The 22,372-nt window shown below is 34.4% G+C and overlaps 2 long non-coding RNA genes across 2 annotated transcripts; both read right to left on the bottom strand.

The window, feature by feature from the left end:
* Positions 1–2,049: 2,049 nt before the first annotated feature.
* On the bottom strand, positions 2,050–5,431 carry LOC135147675 (uncharacterized). Its single transcript, XR_010285398.1, has 3 exons — positions 5,140–5,431; positions 3,210–3,404; positions 2,050–2,356 (listed from the first exon to the last, which is right to left on the bottom strand). It is a non-coding gene; the product is annotated as an uncharacterized LOC135147675 (long non-coding RNA).
* A 2,943-nt stretch (positions 5,432–8,374) lies between these two features.
* LOC135147680 (uncharacterized) lies at positions 8,375–11,757 on the bottom strand. Its single transcript, XR_010285409.1, has 3 exons — positions 11,466–11,757; positions 9,535–9,729; positions 8,375–8,681 (listed from the first exon to the last, which is right to left on the bottom strand). It is a non-coding gene; the product is annotated as an uncharacterized LOC135147680 (long non-coding RNA).
* Positions 11,758–22,372: the final 10,615 nt, after the last annotated feature.

Consider the following 22,372-nt stretch of genomic DNA (forward strand, 5'->3'; position numbering starts at 1 on the left):
TGGAGAAAAGTCCCAGGATGATTGAAAGACATATGTTTAGCCATTTGTAATTAAAGAGGTACCAACTCAACTCTGATAAGAAAGCAAAGTAAATAGCAAGTACTGTTGAAGGAATCCGTACGAAGAACTTTAAATGATTTATTGAATTTATATGTCTGAAGAATTTCCAGATGTTGCTGCACACCACTGGAAAAAGTTCATTAATATGTTCAAGCCTCAGTGTACAAATAATCTTTTGTAGCACGTCCAGAAGTCCTGAAGGTATAAAGTTTTAATACTTTATTTATTCAGAAGATTCCATACTATTTCTACTTATGAAGAAGAACTACTAAGACAAAGACTCGACGAACAAGCCACATCTCAAATGTTTATTTGATAAAGAATATTTGATTCAGCTAGATACAGATGAACCAGACAGTACATTTGTGTGTTAGCTACTCAGATTAAGTGTTCTGCATCAACTATAGGTGGCCGCTCAATCAAGACAAAGATCTACAACGTTTAACAAAGTCAGAAGTCTCTGCTGCTGAAGAAAAAGAATTTTATTAGTATTTCATTAATTATTCCACTTATCAAAATAATTAAATTGGCTGTATAATTTATTTATTAAATTGATTCACCTTCGAATTAATTTAATTTATGAATTTATATAATTAATATAATTAAGTGAATAATTATTGAATATTTATTTAATTAAATATATATGTTCTATACAAAATATAACTCCGCATGACATTCTCAAGAAATGTCATACCGATCTATACATTAGTATATAGCAGTCGGTATGAAGAATGTCATACCGTGTGTTCCATCCAGACTTTATTACAAGTCATACAGACTTTGGTAGCCATGGCTTTTTAAGTCATACCATTTTGTTCCTTATGACTTTGCCAAGGAATGTCATGCCAAGCATTGCTTGAAGGCCAAGGTGAAGAATGTCATACCGAATTCTTCAGTATGACATTGTAAAAGAAAGTCATTCCTTCCCTTGTTTCAGCATGACTTTCTCTTAGAATGTCATCCCTTTCCTTGTATAAGTCATACCTAAGCTTTGGAATGTTGTACCTGGCTAGAATGTCATACCTAGCAATGTCATACTAGTTCAAAGTGTTTGCCTATAAATATGGCTTCACTTCTTCATTTGTTTGTTGTTCAAAGTATAGTAAAGCTTTCAAGTTGTGCTAAACTTGCTATTCGTTAAATCCACAGTTTTCAGTGCTTTGATCATTCAGTTGTTTTATACTGCTAAGTTAGAATACTTCCTGTCGAATTTATTCTACGAACTTTAGTGGACATTAAAACTGGACCGTATTAATTATATAACGACTTAAAAATTGTTATATTAATTAATTAAAATCTTATTAACAAGTTATATTCCAATCAGATTATTCCGCCGCGATTTTTAGTGACGATTGTATTCAACCCCCCCCCCCCTTTTACAATCGTTTCAGGACCTAACAATGATTACGCAAAACCATACCGATAGAGAACGAATCAACACCCTCAAAAACTGAGGCATCAACATTTAGTTTCCAGCAGCCAATGTCTGGAGCCACCCATGTGTTAGTGTATATTGATTCTTATTGTTCTGTATACAATGACTAGTCTGGTTTGCTTTGTCCTGTGCTTTCCTCCAATCCGAAACCTGTTTAGAGCTCCATGACGCAGCAATTGATGGAGTCATTGTCTTGCCTTCCCAGATACACTTATTTCTTGCCCACCATACTCCCCAGATCACCGTAGCCATTTTTATTAGATTATCATTTGATTCTTTGCTCAATTCATGTAAGAATCATTCAGGAACGCTCTCGACTCCTGTTATATCATAATACATGTGACAGTCCAGGAATCCGGGGGTCTGGATTCTGACGTCACCACATAAAAACCTTTTTAAAACCCTTTCGAAAACCTGTAAATTTTTTTTTTTTTTTTTTTTTAGATAATAAAATCAGAGAATTTAAAACCTGAAAACAGTTAATAAAAGATTTTGAAAGAGAACATAAATCGAATGATTTCAAAACCTGAATTTCAAACTTGAAAGCCATAATAGGAGAATTTCAAGAGAACATTTAAACTTTAATAACTGATTCGAAAGAGAACATTTAAACCCCCTAAAAGCAACAGGATCGCATCCAGGTTACAGTATTGAAATTAGAATCTACCACTATTATTACACAACATCTCTTACCAAATCAGATCATCTTCGATAAGAAGAATCACTGTCAACTATTCCAGCTTGCACCAACCTCATCAACTTTCCTGAACACTCCTCGACCACTGGATCCTCAACTCTGTCTCCTCGCCTAGCATTAGCCTTACTCACAATCTCAATCAATCATCTCATCTTTAAGCCTTTCTGAAATGGTTAGAAAGGAATAGCAAGAGTGAGCGACAATGCTCAGCAAGTAGTAATAAACAATGATAGTTCTGAAATGATATAATAGAAGTTCACGAGTTCAAGATATAAGAGGATTCAACCTGAGTTCATGAGTTCATGGTATTGTATAAAATGATTTACAATACCTTGCAGCATTTAAACTGAGAATTTCAATCTTTCCAAAGAATTATTGAATTGGACTATCACATTTTAATTAAAACCAAGGTTAGGCAGCTGATCAGTTCCGCACTAACCCCGAGCAGGCCCCGCCATGCTCTATCACTGGATCCAAGGCACTCATTGGCCTAACATGACCACGAATCTGGTCCACAGGTTTATATAAAAACAATAATCCAATTCTCTAATTCAATTCAAGAAGCCAATGTAAATTAACAGAACATCATCATAAATATCATCAACAACAGAATAATTCCAATTCAAACTTTGATAATAATCTATTCATAAATCATGATCCATCATTTCATAAATCACAGTTCAGGAAATCCTCAACTATTCAGTATCCTCCATTATCGGCTAAGCAACTGAATTTAGCCTGCTAAACCAGCATGACAATGGCGGGTTGAATAATCAAGAAGATCCCAATTCATTCAAAGCTCTAACTATCACTGAGCAACACATGCTTCAATGACAATCTGAACTTCGAATTAATTTGTAAAACGGAAATTCTTTAGAAACTTGAAGATTAGAAAGAATGGGTCAGAATACTCGCACTTTCGAACATTGAAAAGAAAGGTATGAATACTTGAAACATATACCAAAGGAATGGATCAGAATATACAATATATCCAAAAGCAGGGTGTAGGATACTTGCCTTAAATCTGACTCCAATCTCACATCTCTATCTCATCTTTCAACTTTCACAATCTATGCATCTCGTAATCTCTAGACCATCTCTAGTTATACTTTATTCGCCACATCGCTTCGCTTACTCGATTCATCCCTTATTCGCTTTGCAATACCCTTCCGACTTTCTGACGTCTTCAAGCGTACACGTCTCGTCCAAATCCTTTACGAGAATAAAATAATACTATAATCACTAATCAATTTATCGCATATGCATATCACGTATATCGATACCCACTTATATATCCCTTTACCTATCAAATATCACTTAACACATAATCATGCTTTGACTCTATCATATAGTCAAGTCATATATCACAAATCAATCATATAATTCCTGTCGAAATCCGACATCGTCTCGTCTAGTTGTAGGACTATCCATATGTTATCCTATTCTGTCCAACAACCAATCAACCAATTCCAACTCCTATAATCCATACGTTCTTATCCCATATTAATCAAATCATGACACTATGTCATATAAGTCATTTATCACATATGTACCATATTAGGAATAACCACATATATCACGTAATCATCAATTCATAACAACCAAGTCACGTATAGTCACATATTGCATATTACATAGCATATAATCACATTCTAGATTCAATCATATTATCTCGTCATATTAGAATAGACTTCAAGAGCTTTCATCTCTCTTTCGTTTCACTCGATTCCGACTTACGGATCAAAAGATATGTTCAAAACAGTTTTCTCACTCTCCTATCGGCACATAACACATCCAACCAATAGCAGACAACACACAACACATAAGGTTTCCCATCCCAATTGATGTCAAATCAACTCTTGGGTTAAAAATGATTTTTCGGGAATTTTCTGGAAATTTTTAAACATTTTTCGGAATTAAAATCGATAAAAGAATCACTTTTCAAATAAATAATCAAGTCCCAAATACTTGAAATTGGACTTGAAATCATTCCTAAACAATTATCGAGCCTTGAAAATAATTTGGAAAAATATTTTAAAGCTCGAAACTATTTTTCGGAATTTTTAAATCAAAAAGGATAATTAAATCCAAATAATTAATCAATTAAAATCAATTAATAATTAATTAAAATAATTAATCAATTAATATTTAAATTAATTGACCAATTAAAATAATTAATTACTAATTAAAATTAATTAATAAACTAATTTAGATTTATTTTTGAATAAAGAATCAATTAAAAACTATTTTGAAATTAAAATACATAAATAAAAACATTTTTGAAAATCAAAAGGTTTAAAGTGTAAACTTTAAAACGTTTGAGGTCTGGATTGGTAAAACAGAAACTAGGGTGCTACAACTTCACCACTTTCAAAAGTTTGGGGGCTAAACGGCACTTTCGCCGTCGCCGCCCCCAGACTCGCCGCCGGCAAGTCGCCGGTGTTGCCACCACGCCCAGAGCTCAGCGAAACACTCCAGATTCATCAACTAGTATCCCAGGAACTCGTTTCTGAAATCAAAACATCCAATAGATCAATATATAAGCCGGAAAAACTCCACGAAACTCGCCGTCGCCGGCGAGTTCGTTTTGCCCCGGCAAGTCGATTCTAGGCTCCCACGTCCGATTTAAAAACTGAAATCGATTCTTCTCAACTCAACAAACAGGCTGATACCCTCCAATTTTACCCAGATCTCCCCGATTACAAAGCCCCAAATATCAATTTAGAACATTCATACACCTTCAAGAACATTCAAAAACATAACTTAATAATCAAACCCCTTTTTCTAGGTGTTATGGAACTCAAAAATCAACATATAATATACCAAAACGACGAGAAAAACACGTTCTACAACATGGAATCATCAAAACAATCAAACAACCACGTTTGCAAAAATTCACTATTTAAATCATAGTAATTCGAATTTTAAAACTTCGATTACTCCCTACCTGTGAATCTCATGTTGTTTTTGATGATTGATTTGGGTTCTACTCTTCGATATCTTCAATTTGACTATTTGCACGCTTGATTCTGACTCCAATAACACCTTCAAATCCTCGTTTGATTATGAAGAACACGAAGAACGCAGCTCGGTTTCTCTCGGTATTCGTGAAAAGAAACTGGTGAAATGATTTTACGGGTGAAAATCAGCTCTAGAAAGGTCTATTTATATTTACAAATAATTGGTACCCCTTTGGATCGTATATGACATGAAAATACGTATTTAGTAGCTTTATATTAATAAAACGGGGTCCAATCGGTACCGGTTTTCGAGATAATCATCAAAACGGGGTGTTTTTAATAAATCATTAGTATGCGGGTCCCATTTGTAATTATTACAAGATAAGAATTAATATAATAATCAAAATATCTAGTTTCACGCTTATCGAGACAAACTGGATAATTATCAACAATTAAAATACCCGAAAAACTCCGCCGGACCGACTCCGGGGAAAACCGTACTCCGGATCGAAAAAGTCAAAACACGAAAAATGTCCGGAATATTCAAATTAGGCTAAAGGTGAGTTTTGTTGAAACTTCCGGGAAGAAAATTTGCTACCTCGTTACGAGTGAACGGTTTTACGGAAGTCAAATAATTAATAAATAAATATAAATATACACAATTAAATCCGTAAATCGATTATAAAATCATCTAACATCCCATAAATCGATATGAAAATATCCAAATAAACTATATTTTCTCCTGAGCATATAGAAATTGAAATCTCGCGAATACGAACACATACGAGCATTCAGCTCAATAAACTAGATAACACAAAATTCACAAAAATTCATATATTAATCATATAATATTAATAATTAATCATAACTAATTAACAAACAAATTCACCAATACCACTTAATCACATAACACACATATATTCACATAATATTCATACAGAATTTTCAAAACAATATATGAAAATCAGTTTTGAAAATACAATTATTTATCAATAACACAATAACCCGGGGTTTAAATACAAAACCTTGAAAACTCATTAAACTGGAATAAAATATTAAATCTTATTCCCTTTTTTTTGAAGAAACTCACTTTTAATACTAATAAAAATATTTTTAAAAAAATCTGGGTCATTACAATCTACCCTCCTTATAGGGATTCCGTCCTCGGAATCAGAAAAAGAAGGAGAACGCATAATTAGTATAATCCATATTAATCCACAGAACAAGTATAATCATATAAAACTATTCACATAATCAATTCACTTTTCAACTAAAGCCAACAATAATATTTAGGCAAATAGATTTATAATAATCAAATCTAAATTTAATAATATGGGATATTACATTCTACCCCCCTTATAAGGATTCCGTCCTCGGAATCCGCAAAGAGAACTCAAACGTATCACTTATAAGATTCCACTATACGCTTCATAATAACGTATCATCATTCACCTTTGATCGGCCTTGGCATACCTTTAGCTTTAAAGAAATTGGAGAATCAACTTTCACAATTGCAGAATTCATTTCCCAAGAATCAATCTTTGGGAATTTTGAATAGAACAAAATGTTTTCAAGGTAGATCACATTTGAATAAAAGAGTGACTGAGAGATCTATATGATCAACGAACTTGGTGTTGCGTGTCCACATTAGACACTACTAAAGGTTGTTAACCTTCTTGTAATCACAACACACACAAGTGATGGCGTCCCATCCAACTCCTATCACACAGACAGGTATACCTTGTGTCCCCTATAAATAGGGTTGTTCATCCCAATCAAATTGAAGAAATGTTAAGGAATATCAGAGAATATCAAGGAATGTCAACAATATCAAAGAACACTAAGGGATATCAAGGAAGATGAAAGGGTATCAAGGAATGTCAAGAAATGTCAAACAATATCAAGGAACATCACTATCTCTTCACAACAAACCTTTATCACACATCTTTGCTTTCCAACTCATACCAATAATCAATATCAATGTCATCTTAGAATTTGAGAAATTGAAGATCTCATTTATCAAAACTTTTGTAGAAAAGATATCATGATAATATCTCACTGATGAGAAAACAATCAAAAGAATTTTTAGTTGAAGAGAGGTATTGCCAAGGTCTTCTCAGATTCCGACTCTACTTCAATAAATCATTGTACGATATATGTCTTCTTTTCAACGTTCTTGATGATCAATCGATTTGACTCGTAATAGCCTCGTAAGATGTCATCGTAGACGTTATCGTTCGTAATAACTCTCGCCCATGTAGTCCACGTTCTCATGCTTCATCCAGTTGCCTTTGAAGTCCATAACACAACACGTAGCATATCTCCGATTTTCTGAATCGTCGCCCTGTGGGTTATGGGCCCACCTTGTCCCGCTTACTTAAAGCATCGTCGTCGAGGACTAACGTTCTAACTTACTCGCAGACATCACCTCTAATAACTGGATTCGATTCCACCCACTCTGTATCATTTGCTTCTCATCTATCAACCTCTATCTACAAATCTCTCCTTCTAATCCAACACAACTCATATCTTACACTAACTCTTCACCTCTCACTAAAACAACATACCTCTTCCAAATATCTGACATGGTCAACATATTATAACCATACATTTCTATCATTCTCAAGTCAATACAATAGACCATTTTCAACTATGCAGTATAGTCAGAATACTCTGAACTCCGCATTTTCACCATTCTCAACTCAATCATTCACTATCAAACTCTTCTATATAGGTCTAATACTGACCTTTCCCACAATTCACCATCTCAATTAATCAACATACTAGAAATCATATGTCTAAACTTAAGAATCCTAATCTCTTTAAATATCCACACTTAACTCGATCATCTAACTAAACTCGATGCTTCACTCACATCTCTAGACTATTCCTAAATAGTCCGACCATACCTCTATGTGAGGTTACACCACATTCTTCTCTAGAAAACCTATAACTATAATCTATATTCTAATTTCAAATACTTATAACCTGTTGCTCTGATACCAACTGTGACAGTCCAGGAATCCGGGGGTCTGGATTCTGACGTCACCACATAAAAACCTTTTTAAAACCCTTTCGAAAACCTGTAAATTTTTTTTTTTTTTTTTTTTAGATAATAAAATCAGAGAATTTAAAACCTGAAAACATTTAATAAAAGATTTTGAAAGAGAACATAAATCGAATGATTTCAAAACCTGAATTTCAAACTTGAAAGCCATAATAGGAGAATTTCAAGAGAACATTTAAACTTTAATAACTGATTCGAAAGAGAACATTTAAACCCCCTAAAAGCAACAGGATCGCATCCAGGTTACAGTATTGAAATTAGAATCTACCACTATTATTACACAACATCTCTTACCAAATCAGATCATCTTCGATAAGAAGAATCACTGTCAACTATTCCAGCTTGCACCAACCTCATCAACTTTCCTGAACACTCCTCGACCACTGGATCCTCAACTCTGTCTCCTCGCCTAGCATTAGCCTTACTCACAATCTCAATCAATCATCTCATCTTTAAGCCTTTCTGAAATGGTTAGAAAGGAATAGCAAGAGTGAGCGACAATGCTCAGCAAGTAGTAATAAACAATGATAGTTCTGAAATGATATAATAGAAGTTCACGAGTTCAAGATATAAGAGGATTCAACCTGAGTTCATGAGTTCATGGTATTGTATAAAATGATTTACAATACCTTGCAGCATTTAAACTGAGAATTTCAATCTTTCCAAAGAATTATTGAATTGGACTATCACATTTTAATTAAAACCAAGGTTAGGCAGCTGATCAGTTCCGCACTAACCCCGAGCAGGCCCCGCCATGCTCTATCACTGGATCCAAGGCACTCATTGGCCTAACATGACCACGAATCTGGTCCACAGGTTTATATAAAAACAATAATCCAATTCTCTAATTCAATTCAAGAAGCCAATGTAAATTAACAGAACATCATCATAAATATCATCAACAACAGAATAATTCCAATTCAAACTTTGATAATAATCTATTCATAAATCATGATCCATCATTTCATAAATCACAGTTCAGGAAATCCTCAACTATTCAGTATCCTCCATTATCGGCTAAGCAACTGAATTTAGCCTGCTAAACCAGCATGACAATGGCGGGTTGAATAATCAAGAAGATCCCAATTCATTCAAAGCTCTAACTATCACTGAGCAACACATGCTTCAATGACAATCTGAACTTCGAATTAATTTGTAAAATGGAAATTCTTTAGAAACTTGAAGATTAGAAAGAATGGGTCAGAATACTCGCACTTTCGAACATTGAAAAGAAAGGTATGAATACTTGAAACATATACCAAAGGAATGGATCAGAATATACAATATATCCAAAAGCAGGGTGTAGGATACTTGCCTTAAATCTGACTCCAATCTCACATCTCTATCTCATCTTTCAACTTTCACAATCTATGCATCTCGTAATCTCTAGACCATCTCTAGTTATACTTTATTCGCCACATCGCTTCGCTTACTCGATTCATCCCTTATTCGCTTTGCAATACCCTTCCGACTTTCTGACGTCTTCAAGCGTACACGTCTCGTCCAAATCCTTTACGAGAATAAAATAATACTATAATCACTAATCAATTTATCGCATATGCATATCACGTATATCGATACCCACTTATATATCCCTTTACCTATCAAATATCACTTAACACATAATCATGCTTTGACTCTATCATATAGTCAAGTCATATATCACAAATCAATCATATAATTCCTGTCGAAATCCGACATCGTCTCGTCTAGTTGTAGGACTATCCATATGTTATCCTATTCTGTCCAACAACCAATCAACCAATTCCAACTCCTATAATCCATACGTTCTTATCCCATATTAATCAAATCATGACACTATGTCATATAAGTCATTTATCACATATGTACCATATTAGGAATAACCACATATATCACGTAATCATCAATTCATAACAACCAAGTCACGTATAGTCACATATTGCATATTACATAGCATATAATCACATTCTAGATTCAATCATATTATCTCGTCATATTAGAATAGACTTCAAGAGCTTTCATCTCTCTTTCGTTTCACTCGATTCCGACTTACGGATCAAAAGATATGTTCAAAACAGTTTTCTCACTCTCCTATCGGCACATAACACATCCAACCAATAGCAGACAACACACAACACATAAGGTTTCCCATCCCAATTGATGTCAAATCAACTCTTGGGTTAAAAATGATTTTTCGGGAATTTTCTGGAAATTTTTAAACATTTTTCGGAATTAAAATCGATAAAAGAATCACTTTTCAAATAAATAATCAAGTCCCAAATACTTGAAATTGGACTTGAAATCATTCCTAAACAATTATCGAGCCTTGAAAATAATTTGGAAAAATATTTTAAAGCTCGAAACTATTTTTCGGAATTTTTAAATCAAAAAGGATAATTAAATCCAAATAATTAATCAATTAAAATCAATTAATAATTAATTAAAATAATTAATCAATTAATATTTAAATTAATTGACCAATTAAAATAATTAATTACTAATTAAAATTAATTAATAAACTAATTTAGATTTATTTTTGAATAAAGAATCAATTAAAAACTATTTTTGAAATTAAAATACATAAATAAAAACATTTTTGAAAATCAAAAGGTTTAAAGTGTAAACTTTAAAACGTTTGAGGTCTGGATTGGTAAAACAGAAACTAGGGTGCTACAACTTCACCACTTTCAAAAGTTTGGGGGCTAAACGGCACTTTCGCCGTCGCCGCCCCCAGACTCGCCGCCGGCAAGTCGCCGGTGTTGCCACCACGCCCAGAGCTCAGCGAAACACTCCAGATTCATCAACTAGTATCCCAGGAACTCGTTTCTGAAATCAAAACATCCAATAGATCAATATATAAGCCGGAAAAACTCCACGAAACTCGCCGTCGCCGGCGAGTTCGTTTTGCCCCGGCAAGTCGATTCTAGGCTCCCACGTCCGATTTAAAAACTGAAATCGATTCTTCTCAACTCAACAAACAGGCTGATACCCTCCAATTTTACCCAGATCTCCCCGATTACAAAGCCCCAAATATCAATTTAGAACATTCATACACCTTCAAGAACATTCAAAAACATAACTTAATAATCAAACCCCTTTTTCTAGGTGTTATGGAACTCAAAAATCAACATATAATATACCAAAACGACGAGAAAAACACGTTCTACAACATGGAATCATCAAAACAATCAAACAACCACGTTTGCAAAAATTCACTATTTAAATCATAGTAATTCGAATTTTAAAACTTCGATTACTCCCTACCTGTGAATCTCATGTTGTTTTTGATGATTGATTTGGGTTCTACTCTTCGATATCTTCAATTTGACTATTTGCACGCTTGATTCTGACTCCAATAACACCTTCAAATCCTCGTTTGATTATGAAGAACACGAAGAACGCAGCTCGGTTTCTCTCGGTATTCGTGAAAAGAAACTGGTGAAATGATTTTACGGGTGAAAATCAGCTCTAGAAAGGTCTATTTATATTTACAAATAATTGGTACCCCTTTGGATCGTATATGACATGAAAATACGTATTTAGTAGCTTTATATTAATAAAACGGGGTCCAATCGGTACCGGTTTTCGAGATAATCATCAAAACGGGGTGTTTTTAATAAATCATTAGTATGCGGGTCCCATTTGTAATTATTACAAGATAAGAATTAATATAATAATCAAAATATCTAGTTTCACGCTTATCGAGACAAACTGGATAATTATCAACAATTAAAATACCCGAAAAACTCCGCCGGACCGACTCCGGGGAAAACCGTACTCCGGATCGAAAAAGTCAAAACACGAAAAATGTCCGGAATATTCAAATTAGGCTAAAGGTGAGTTTTGTTGAAACTTCCGGGAAGAAAATTTGCTACCTCGTTACGAGTGAACGGTTTTACGGAAGTCAAATAATTAATAAATAAATATAAATATACACAATTAAATCCGTAAATCGATTATAAAATCATCTAACATCCCATAAATCGATATGAAAATATCCAAATAAACTATATTTTCTCCTGAGCATATAGAAATTGAAATCTCGCGAATACGAACACATACGAGCATTCAGCTCAATAAACTAGATAACACAAAATTCACAAAAATTCATATATTAATCATATAATATTAATAATTAATCATAACTAATTAACAAACAAATTCACCAATACCACTTAATCACATAACACACATATATTCACATAATATTCATACAGAATTTTCAAAACAATATATGAAAATCAGTTTTGAAAATACAATTATTTATCAATAACACAATAACCCGGGGTTTAAATACAAAACCTTGAAAACTCATTAAACTGGAATAAAATATTAAATCTTATTCCCTTTTTTTTGAAGAAACTCACTTTTAATACTAATAAAAATATTTTTAAAAAAATCTGGGTCATTACAATACACACCCATGATTTGCCATCAAGAACTTGCAAAAGAACAGTCCAAGAGTAGATGAGATAAATGCTCGATATCTGCAGAAAACAACATACAATTTACAGGGACATTTACTCCGTTATCTCTCAGTCGGTTGCGAACTGGAACATTGTTGCGACATAATCTCCACAGAAGAACTCTGATTTTATGTGGAACACTAAGCCTCCACATCCTACCCCATCCATCAGATTGTTGAACACCGTCATCACTTTTGTTAACTGAGTGCCAATAATGGTATCCCGATTTCACTGAATATTGTCCATTGTTCCAATGGATCCAGACTATCCTGTCATCAGTACTACTTTATGGAATTCGGATTGCTAAAATAGCCACAGCGTCAATAATTTTGAAAGTATTTCTAATTTTGACTTCATCCCATGCCTTCTGATCTCTCATGAGAAACTCACAAACCTTGTTTTTTCCAGGTAATAAGGTTGTTGGGGTTCTGATCAACACATATTTTTGACTTCCCTAGCAACCATCTATCCTTATAGACATTTATCGATCTCTCATCACCTATCACCCATCTTGACCCTTCTTTCATAAATTCTTTTGCTTCTCAAATACCTGACCACGTAAAACTCGAGCCTCCCGATCTGCTAGCTTGCAATAAGTTACAGTGAGGATAATATCGAACTTTTAGCAGTCTCGACACCAAAGCATCGGGATTTTTGAGAAGGTTCCAGCACTGTTTGCCAAGCAACGGTAAGTTGAAACCATGTGGATCATGGAATCCTAGTCCCCCATGCTTTTTAGACATGCTCATTCGTGACCAACAAAGCCATTTGATGCCCTTGTTGTTCGAAGAATTAAAAATCCACCAGAAAGCGTTCATCATTTTTTTCGAAATTCTTGACAAAGTGTTTTGGGGATTAAAAAACATGACATCGTGTAAGCAGGTATGCATTGAGCAACATTTCGCAATAAAACAGCTTTACCTGCTCGCGATAATAGCTTAGTATTCCAGCTCTTAATCTTGGACTAAACCTTGTTTCTGAGATGATGAAAAACCTAATTCTTTGATCTACCAACAAGAGAAGGCAGACAAAGGTAATTGCTATTTCCAATATCGCTATGCACTTGAAGGATATTCTTTACCTCAATTTGTTTATCTGTCCAAACATCCGAGCTGAAAAATTTGCAGACTTCTGATAGTTCACTGCTTGCCCAGAAAAGAGTTAATACCGATTAATAACCTCCTTAAAAGAAGTTTCATCATTTGTTGTTGCTTTGAAAGATAGAAAGCTATCGTCCGCAAAGAGAAGGTGAGTCACGGCTGGGGCTTGTGGGCAAATACGACAACCATTGATCGAAGCATTGTTAGCTACGGATTTAAGGGAAAAAGAATGCCCTTCAACGCATAGTAGAAATAAATATGGAGATAGTGGGTCTCCTTGTCGGAGTCCGCGTCTAGGCGGAATTTGTCCAATAAGTGGAGCCCTCAAAAGAGATTGAAGACGAGACAGAGGTCACACACATCATCATCCAATGAATCCATTTGGTTGAAAACCCCATATCCAACATCTGATTCTTTAAGTATCCCCAACTAACTCAACCATAAGCTTTACTTATGTCAAGTTTAAGAGCTACATCTCCCACCTCTCCATTATTCTTCCTTTTCCTATAGTGAATCAACTCAACGCCACGATTATGTTATCAAAAATATTGCGCCCAGGAACAAAAGCACTTTGCTCCTGTGAAATCAATACTGGAAAATTCTTTGAAGCCTATTCACAAGGACTTTAGCAACGATTTTATACAAAACACTGCATAAGGCGATAGGCCTTAAATCTTTAACCTTCTATACTTTTTCCTTTTTTAGGATTAAAATTAAATTTTTGTCATTTATATTAGTAGGAAACTTGCCATCTTCTAGCCATTCCTCACAACATTTGAACACCTCCTTACCAATGAGCTTCCAGAAATGCTGAGAAAATGCCGGATTTAAACCGTCAGGACCACTTGCTTTGTCAGGATGCATAATTTTAATGGCTTCCGTGAATTCATTAAAAGAGAGATCCTCTGTGAGCTTTCTATTCTGCTTTGCAGAAACTCGACTTTCATACTCATTTACAGGATAATCCACCCCTGATCAGAAGCTGCAAAGATGTTTGTATAGTAGTCCTTAATGAGAGAGCACAGATCATTATAGTTCATTAGAGCCTGGCCATCGTCAGTTCGAAGAGAAGATATATGGTTCATTTTTTTTTCCTAAAAGAAACTGTAGCATGAAAGAATTTCAAATTGGTATCACCTTCCTCTAGCCAGAAAGTTTTAGCTCGCTGTTTCCAGTAGAACGCTTCTTGAATCAGTAAATCCTCGAGCTTTGCCTTCTCATTAAAATAAGCTTGGATCTCGTCGTTATCTTCTATAGCTTTTAAAACATCCACAACTTCTTTTTGCTTTACTATTTTCTCCCAAAATTTATGAAAGAAGCTTCTCCCCCATCTAGCCATGAAAGAAGAAACTGAAATAAACTTGGGAAGAAGATGAGTTGGTGGCAGACTTTGCCAAAATCTCGAAACTTCAGAGTGAAAATTTACTTCTTTCAGCCAAGTATTTCAAACTTAAACCTGAACTGGTTTTTAGTCACAGAAGTGTTAAAAGGATTCAACTTAATGGGCTCATGATCTGAGACTACTGCATGAAATACTGAGAGAGTACATAGAGGAAACATTCTCCACCAAGCATTTGAGGCAAAAGCCCTATCAAGCCTTTCACGGGCCTAATTCTCTATACCATTTCCCTTCTCCCACGTAAAACCTCCGCTTGTCAACTCGATTTCATTTAAGCCACAATCAACAATTGCCTTCATGAAACCATTAAGAAGATTTTTGCGGATGCGGATGCTTTCCTTTTTTGTCATTATTACACATAAGATCATTAAAATCACCCATAATACACCAAGGGAGTTGAGACTTAGAAGCTATCATACGAAGAAAATCCCATGCTTGACTTCACCTCTCCCGCTCCGGAAAACCATAATAACAATGATGTCTATGTGATTTAGAGATGACTCGGTAACCTCACACATAATATGATGCTTCCACAAAATAGTAAGATCACCTGCTCTACCTTGCTTGTATACTGAAAAATTATTAGAAAAATCAAACTTCGAAGAGAGTTCTTCGATTTTATTACTAACAGAGAAAGTTTCAGATAAAAATAGAAAATCAGGCTTGTGAGTTTTTAACATCTCACCTAGTACTCGAATTTCTCGGTGGGTGCTAAGACCACGACAGTTCCAACGTAAGAGAGTCATTGAGAACGGATGGCTTGCATAGCAAGCTTAACGGAAACAGGATTAGTAGAGGCTGACAAATCACCTTTAGAAATACCAGCTTCTGAATGATGTTCATTTTCTCTAGGCCCAATAGAACTTGAGCCCATAATAATATCTCCCAGATCTGAAGTTGTTGGGTTCTCCCTCATTCTTCTACGTTCTTCAAATTTCAACCCAATATATATTAACTATACCATTATATACATGTGTGTGTGTGTGTTAATTCGATTTGAGACCTCTTGTTAAGATTTCATTTAAATTTTACAATCATAATTACTAGATTATGACCTCATGAATCTCATTTTCTTGAACATTATTTGCGTGTGTAGGTATATAATATTATATTCAACTTAAACTAACATTGTTTTCATACAATGATCAAGTAACTCTAATACATTTTATAGAGTAATTTTTGAATACTAATTTTATGTTTAGCTATATTTTTGTGTGTGTATGTATATATGTGCATATATTTCCTTTTATAATCATATATATGTTTATATACAAATTATAATATAATAATATTTGTTAAAATGAGAAATTATGATCTAAAAGATATAAACGTTGACAGTATTTAAAGTAACTTTAAACTTCAATATACTTAAGTTAAAATTTAAAATAATACTTTGACCATGTCCCAAAATAGCACTAAAATTAATCGGTAAGTACTCAGAATGAGTTGAGTACCTGAATCAAAAAAAGTATGTGTCAAAAAAATAATTTTATAGATTAAATTATTAATATAAATATATACATATGCATATTTTGATTAATTTTGTATAGATGTTATAATAATATATCAAACTTGTGAAGTTTAAAAATAACTATTGAGAAGGGAGGGAGTGGACAAGTATATTGTGTATCTAAATTAAAAGTATGTATATGTATGTGTGACCTTCAACGTTCGTCCTTGTCATTATTGCTGATCGTGTAAAACCAGTCTTAACTATCTAAATATTTCATAGATCGAGTAAGGACTTATCAAATTCGATCTAATAACTTATTAGACTGACCAACGTTAGTATAAATATCACATATACTAATATATTGTGTCAGTTCGAATCAAATCAAAGTATGTTCATATGCATATCCTGATTAGGCATTATAGATATTATTATGATTTTCAAATGTGGTTCGCATCGGGATTAAATAAGAGAATGTGTACATATCTGACTTCAACTCAGTCAATCCCAACTCCATTACTTGTCTTTCAGCAAGGCAAGCTCAGATGTAAGCTGGCGATGCCACAAGAAACTATCCCATCTCAATTTTAAAATCATAAATGAATTGGTAAAAAGAGATTTGGTTAAAAGGATTCCCAAATTTGAGTTCACTAAATATGGATTGTGTGATGCATGTCAGCAAGGTAAGCAAAGAAAGGATTCATTCAAAAGCAAGCTTCTGTCACTTGTCAGAAAGCCTCTTCAGCTACTTTGCATGGACTTATTTGGACCAGTCAATATCATGTTAATTTTCAAGAAGAAGTATTGCCTTGTGATGTTGATGATTTTACTAAATATACATGGACTTTGTTTCTGCACTCCAAGGTAAGTATCATCATCAATCGCATTAAGGCATTGGACAACAATATTGAATCAATGTTGTCAAAATCAAAAGTGATAATGGAACTGAATTCAAGAACTCAATAATGAATGAATTCTATGAAGAGAAGGGAATTTCACATGAGTTTTCTACACCCAGGACACCTCAGCAAAACGATGTTGTTGTAAGGAAAAACAGAACTCATATTGAAGTAGCTAGGACTATGCTAAATGAAGCAAGTTTTCCTATATAATAAATGTGTGGATGAGGTTAGATCTCATATCTCATTTTAATATGGGATCTCATTAAATCAAGACCACACACACACACATGGTCGCGCTTAATTGAGAACCCACACTATCGTGAGATATAAGATCTAATCTTGTCCATTCATCTAAATACATTATATTCATCTCTCACCAATAATGTAATATTTTAATATTTCACCACCTTCTAATTCAACTACCCATCACCTTCAACCACAGCTGACGACCACCATCACCTCCGGAGACCACCAAAAAATCACCACCAACAAACGAAAAATCACCACTAGAAAATGAAAAATCACCACAATAAAATTTTACATTATTATTACACCACCACCATTATCACTAACTTTGGCCACAATATTCAGTCACCCACCACCAATGGATCACCTGACATCATAACAAAATCACCAAATTAAAATTGAAATTATCACAACTAAAGAAAAATCCCATAACCACCAAACTGCCACCACTACTCACCAATTTTACTTGCTACCACAATCATCCTCCCCATATATAAACTACTCTTATTTACATGACCACCTAATACAACTCTAAATCACCAAAAAAAAAAATAACACAAATCAACAGAATAAATCACAAAAATTCACCGAGAATAACCACCGACGGGATTTTGTGCAAACCTTGGTATACTACAGATTTAATACTTATTGAAGTTTGATTGCTAAGTTTTTCTCGCCGGAGAGGGAGATGAATAGTGTGTGAGAGAGATTGAGTGAGATGTAGATGTGGGTGGGGGTTTGGGAGGGGATGGGTGAGGTGGAGGCGGCTGGAAGGTGGCAGTAGCGGGGTGTGGAGGTGAAAGCGGTGGTTGGTGGGGTTGGGGTACATTTGTATGTATATGTTTATGTATAGATTGATGAAGAAGGGAGAAAGAGAATGAAGGCATGGGATGATTGTGGTGGTGTTGGGTAGAGAGGGAATGGGGTTATATGAGAAAGATGAGGTAATAAAAAATGAAATCAAGATATAAATTGTGAGGCGAGGATTGAATTATAATATAAAAAATGTGTGGAAGATTAGATCTCATATCCCATAATAGTCGGGTTGGGGTTCTCATATGAGCAAAACCTTATATATATATACATATACATATACATATATACATACATACATACATATATATATATATATAGGGTCTTACTCCAGTACAAACTCCTTACTGTACAAACGTACAAACCAGTGATTATAACAATAATATTTAGTGATTAGCATATTTTAATTTAACAAATACATACATACATTCATCACCACCGCCACCACAATCACCTCCAATCACCACCACCACGACCACCCCACCCACCACCACCACGACTGCCCAGCGCCACTCTCTCTCTCTCTCCACCATCCACCACCAACCACCACTGCCCAGCGCCTCTCTCTCTCTCACCACCACCCACCACCTATCACCACCCACCACCACCACTGCTAGCGGCTCTCTCTCTCTGGTTGTTCCCTCACTGATTAGTGCTATACACACACAAACACACACATTCACCACTGCTTTTCTCATCTCCCTCAATCGTGTCTCTATCCCTCAATCGTGTTTCTAGCACTGCCCTTGCGCCGGCGTCGCGGCTGCCGCCGGCCACGCTGCACCACCACTCGGCTATGCCGCCCCGTAAGTGCTCCCCTCCCCTTATCTCTCCATCAGACCCTCCTGGTAGATTTAGTGATTATGTTCAATCATTTAGTGATTGTGTTCAAGTCATTTAGTGATTGTTTGTACGTTTGTACACTAAGGAGTTTGTATTTGAGCACTTGCCTATATATATATATATATATATATATATATATATATGGGGCTTGTTCCACAACCAAAGGTGGATAACTATTAAAATATATCAAACTTATTTACAACCGTCCATTTAGCAATGGACGGTCAGGATTAAAACAAGCTACGCCATTTATAAAAGCGTATACGTTATATCTAGCGTATGCCCAGTGAGCCAAACCATTCCCGTTTCTCTGTCTGCTTTTACGCTATATCATATAGCGGAGCCGGTTTATTTTAGCGGAACCGGGTTTCGTTTCATTGTATAACGTATTGTGGATATTAAACAAAAATCAACGAAAATAACCCTAACCACCTCCAGTTACCACGATTCTAAGGCGATTCAAGGCACGTTCTAGTGATTCAAGGCGATTCAAAGCTAATTCAAGGTATGTATATGTCCGATTTGTATGTATATGTGCGTATTTGTGTATGTATAGGTTTCTGTTTTCTTGTATGTAAGATTTGATTTTGCTTTATGAATGTTTATATACATCAATGTATGTGAAGTTTGAGTTTTTTAGCTTGATTTTCTGTTCGATGTTGGGTTTTTTGGTCGAAGTATGTAGAAATTGGTGAAGTTGAATTTTTTAGTTTAATTTTGAGTTTGATTTTGGGTTTGATAGTGTAGATTTTGGAAAAGTTAGATTTTTAGTTTGATTTGGAGTTTAATATCGTAGAATTTGGTGAAGTTGAATTTTTTTTGTTGGATTTTTGGTTAGATACTGAGTATGATAGTGTAGATTTTGGAAAAGTTGGAATTTGATTTTGATTTGGAGTTTAATATTGTAGAATTTGGTGATGTTGAATTATTTTTGTTGAATTTTGAGTATGATAGTGTAGATTTTGGAAAAGTTGGAATTTAATTTTAATTTGGAGTTTAATATTCTAGAATTTGGTGAAGTTGAATTTTTTTCTTGGCTTTTTTGTTGGATTTTGAGTATGATAGTGGTGATTTTGGAAGATTTGGAATTTGATTTTGATTTGGAGTTTAATATTGTAGAACTTGGTGAAGTAGAATTTTTTTTCTTGGATTTTTTGTTGGATTTTGAGTATAATAGTGGTGATTTTGGAAAAGTTGGAATTTGATTTTCATTTGGTGTTTAATATTGTAGAATTTGGTGATGTTGAAGTTTTTGGTTGGATTTTTAGTTGGATTTTTTAGTATGATATTGGTGATTGTGGAAAAGTTGGAATTTGATTTTGGTTTGGAGTTTGAGTATGATAGTGGTGATTTTAGAAAAGTTGGAATTGTTGGAACAATCGGACCTTGACCCTGCATTTTATGATACTAATTAAAAGTTCGAACAGAATATTAACCTTAATCGCCACGGCGCAAGCGATTCAAATCCACGTCTTCTACTGTATTCCCTGATTCTCCTTGGACGAAGTGTGGCCTTCGATCTCCCAAGGTGTGTCTCTCCTTAAAGCTCCGAAAACCCAAAACCCTAGCTGTCTCCTTGAGAAAAACGTCTGCCTCTCTCAAACTCTAGGATGAATTCGTTTTGGTGTGTCTTTCAGCTTTAGGAGAACGAGAATATATATAGGCTACAGTAGGGATCATGGACCATTAGGTCAGGCCTTCTAATGACATTCCGGGCCAGACCTAATTTCATTAAATATTAATTCAATCCACTAAAGGATTAATATTTGCACTACCTTTCATAATTCCGTAAATTAATTAATTAATTTGGTTCCCATATTAATTGCTTATAAATTCCCCATGTTTAAGATATCGCATGTCCATTAATTAAATTAATTTCTGACAATTGATTTAATCAATATCTTTTATCCTTGATCATCCACTCAACCTTATAATTATGCAAGAACAAATCTACCTGCAGGACTAAAGCATAATTATCTTTATGAGCTTTCAAGAGGACATCATCACCCGAATATATTTTTCGGACACAGTTTCCTTCTATAGTCAATATCCCACTCTGTATATAATGTCATTGCCCAATACATAAATTCGTAATTTAAAATAAATTACTTAACTTATGAGCCAAGGCATGTGCATTAAATAAAAGTGTCAATCACTATATCCGGATTAAGAACTTAAGCATTAATAACATCATAGAATCTTAGTTCTTTATTGTCAGAATTAAAGAAACAATTATTATACTATTTTGATCCCGTTCAATATACACAAAGTATATAAGTATTATTCAATAGTCAAGATAAACTATTTCCAAATAATACTTCAGTCGTTCCAATGGTTTGTCTAACACCATTTAGACTGTGAACCTTTATTATATTATATAAGGAGTTCGACAATCTAATCTTCTGCTATCCCATTTAATACTAGATTGTCTACAATATATAATATACAGACAATGTGAAAACATGCATTCAAGATTCTCAAATAATTGTTATATACTTCAAAAGAATATTTCAGTATAACCCTAACAGGAATTTGATTTTGATTTTGGAAAAGTTGGTTTTTATTTGGATTTTGAGTTTGATAGTGAAGATTTTGATAAAGTTAGATATTTTAGTTTGATTTGGAATTTAATTTGGAGTTTGGTTTGTTGACGTTGAGGATAATAACATGATCTAATTTTTCATCTCCACACTCCATTCTCATTCCCGATTTTCATTCCCACCAATCATCCATGTTATGTGCTTTAAGCAATTAATTTGGTGTGTATATTATGTGCTTTAAGCACGCGGGAGTTCAAAAATGAAGAAGCGAGGAATCAACTTTTGGAAACAAGTACAGGTCAATTTCTTCCAAATTAATTGCTCTACCAATTCATCTTACTTTCCTGTAGAAAGTCAGGTGCAGAATATTGCTCTACTAGATGAGCTTACTTCCCTTTTGCTTTTGAGGTGT

Source organism: Daucus carota, chromosome 7, assembly GCF_001625215.2.
Source record: "Daucus carota subsp. sativus chromosome 7, DH1 v3.0, whole genome shotgun sequence".
Classification (NCBI taxonomy): Eukaryota; Viridiplantae; Streptophyta; class Magnoliopsida; order Apiales; family Apiaceae; genus Daucus; species Daucus carota.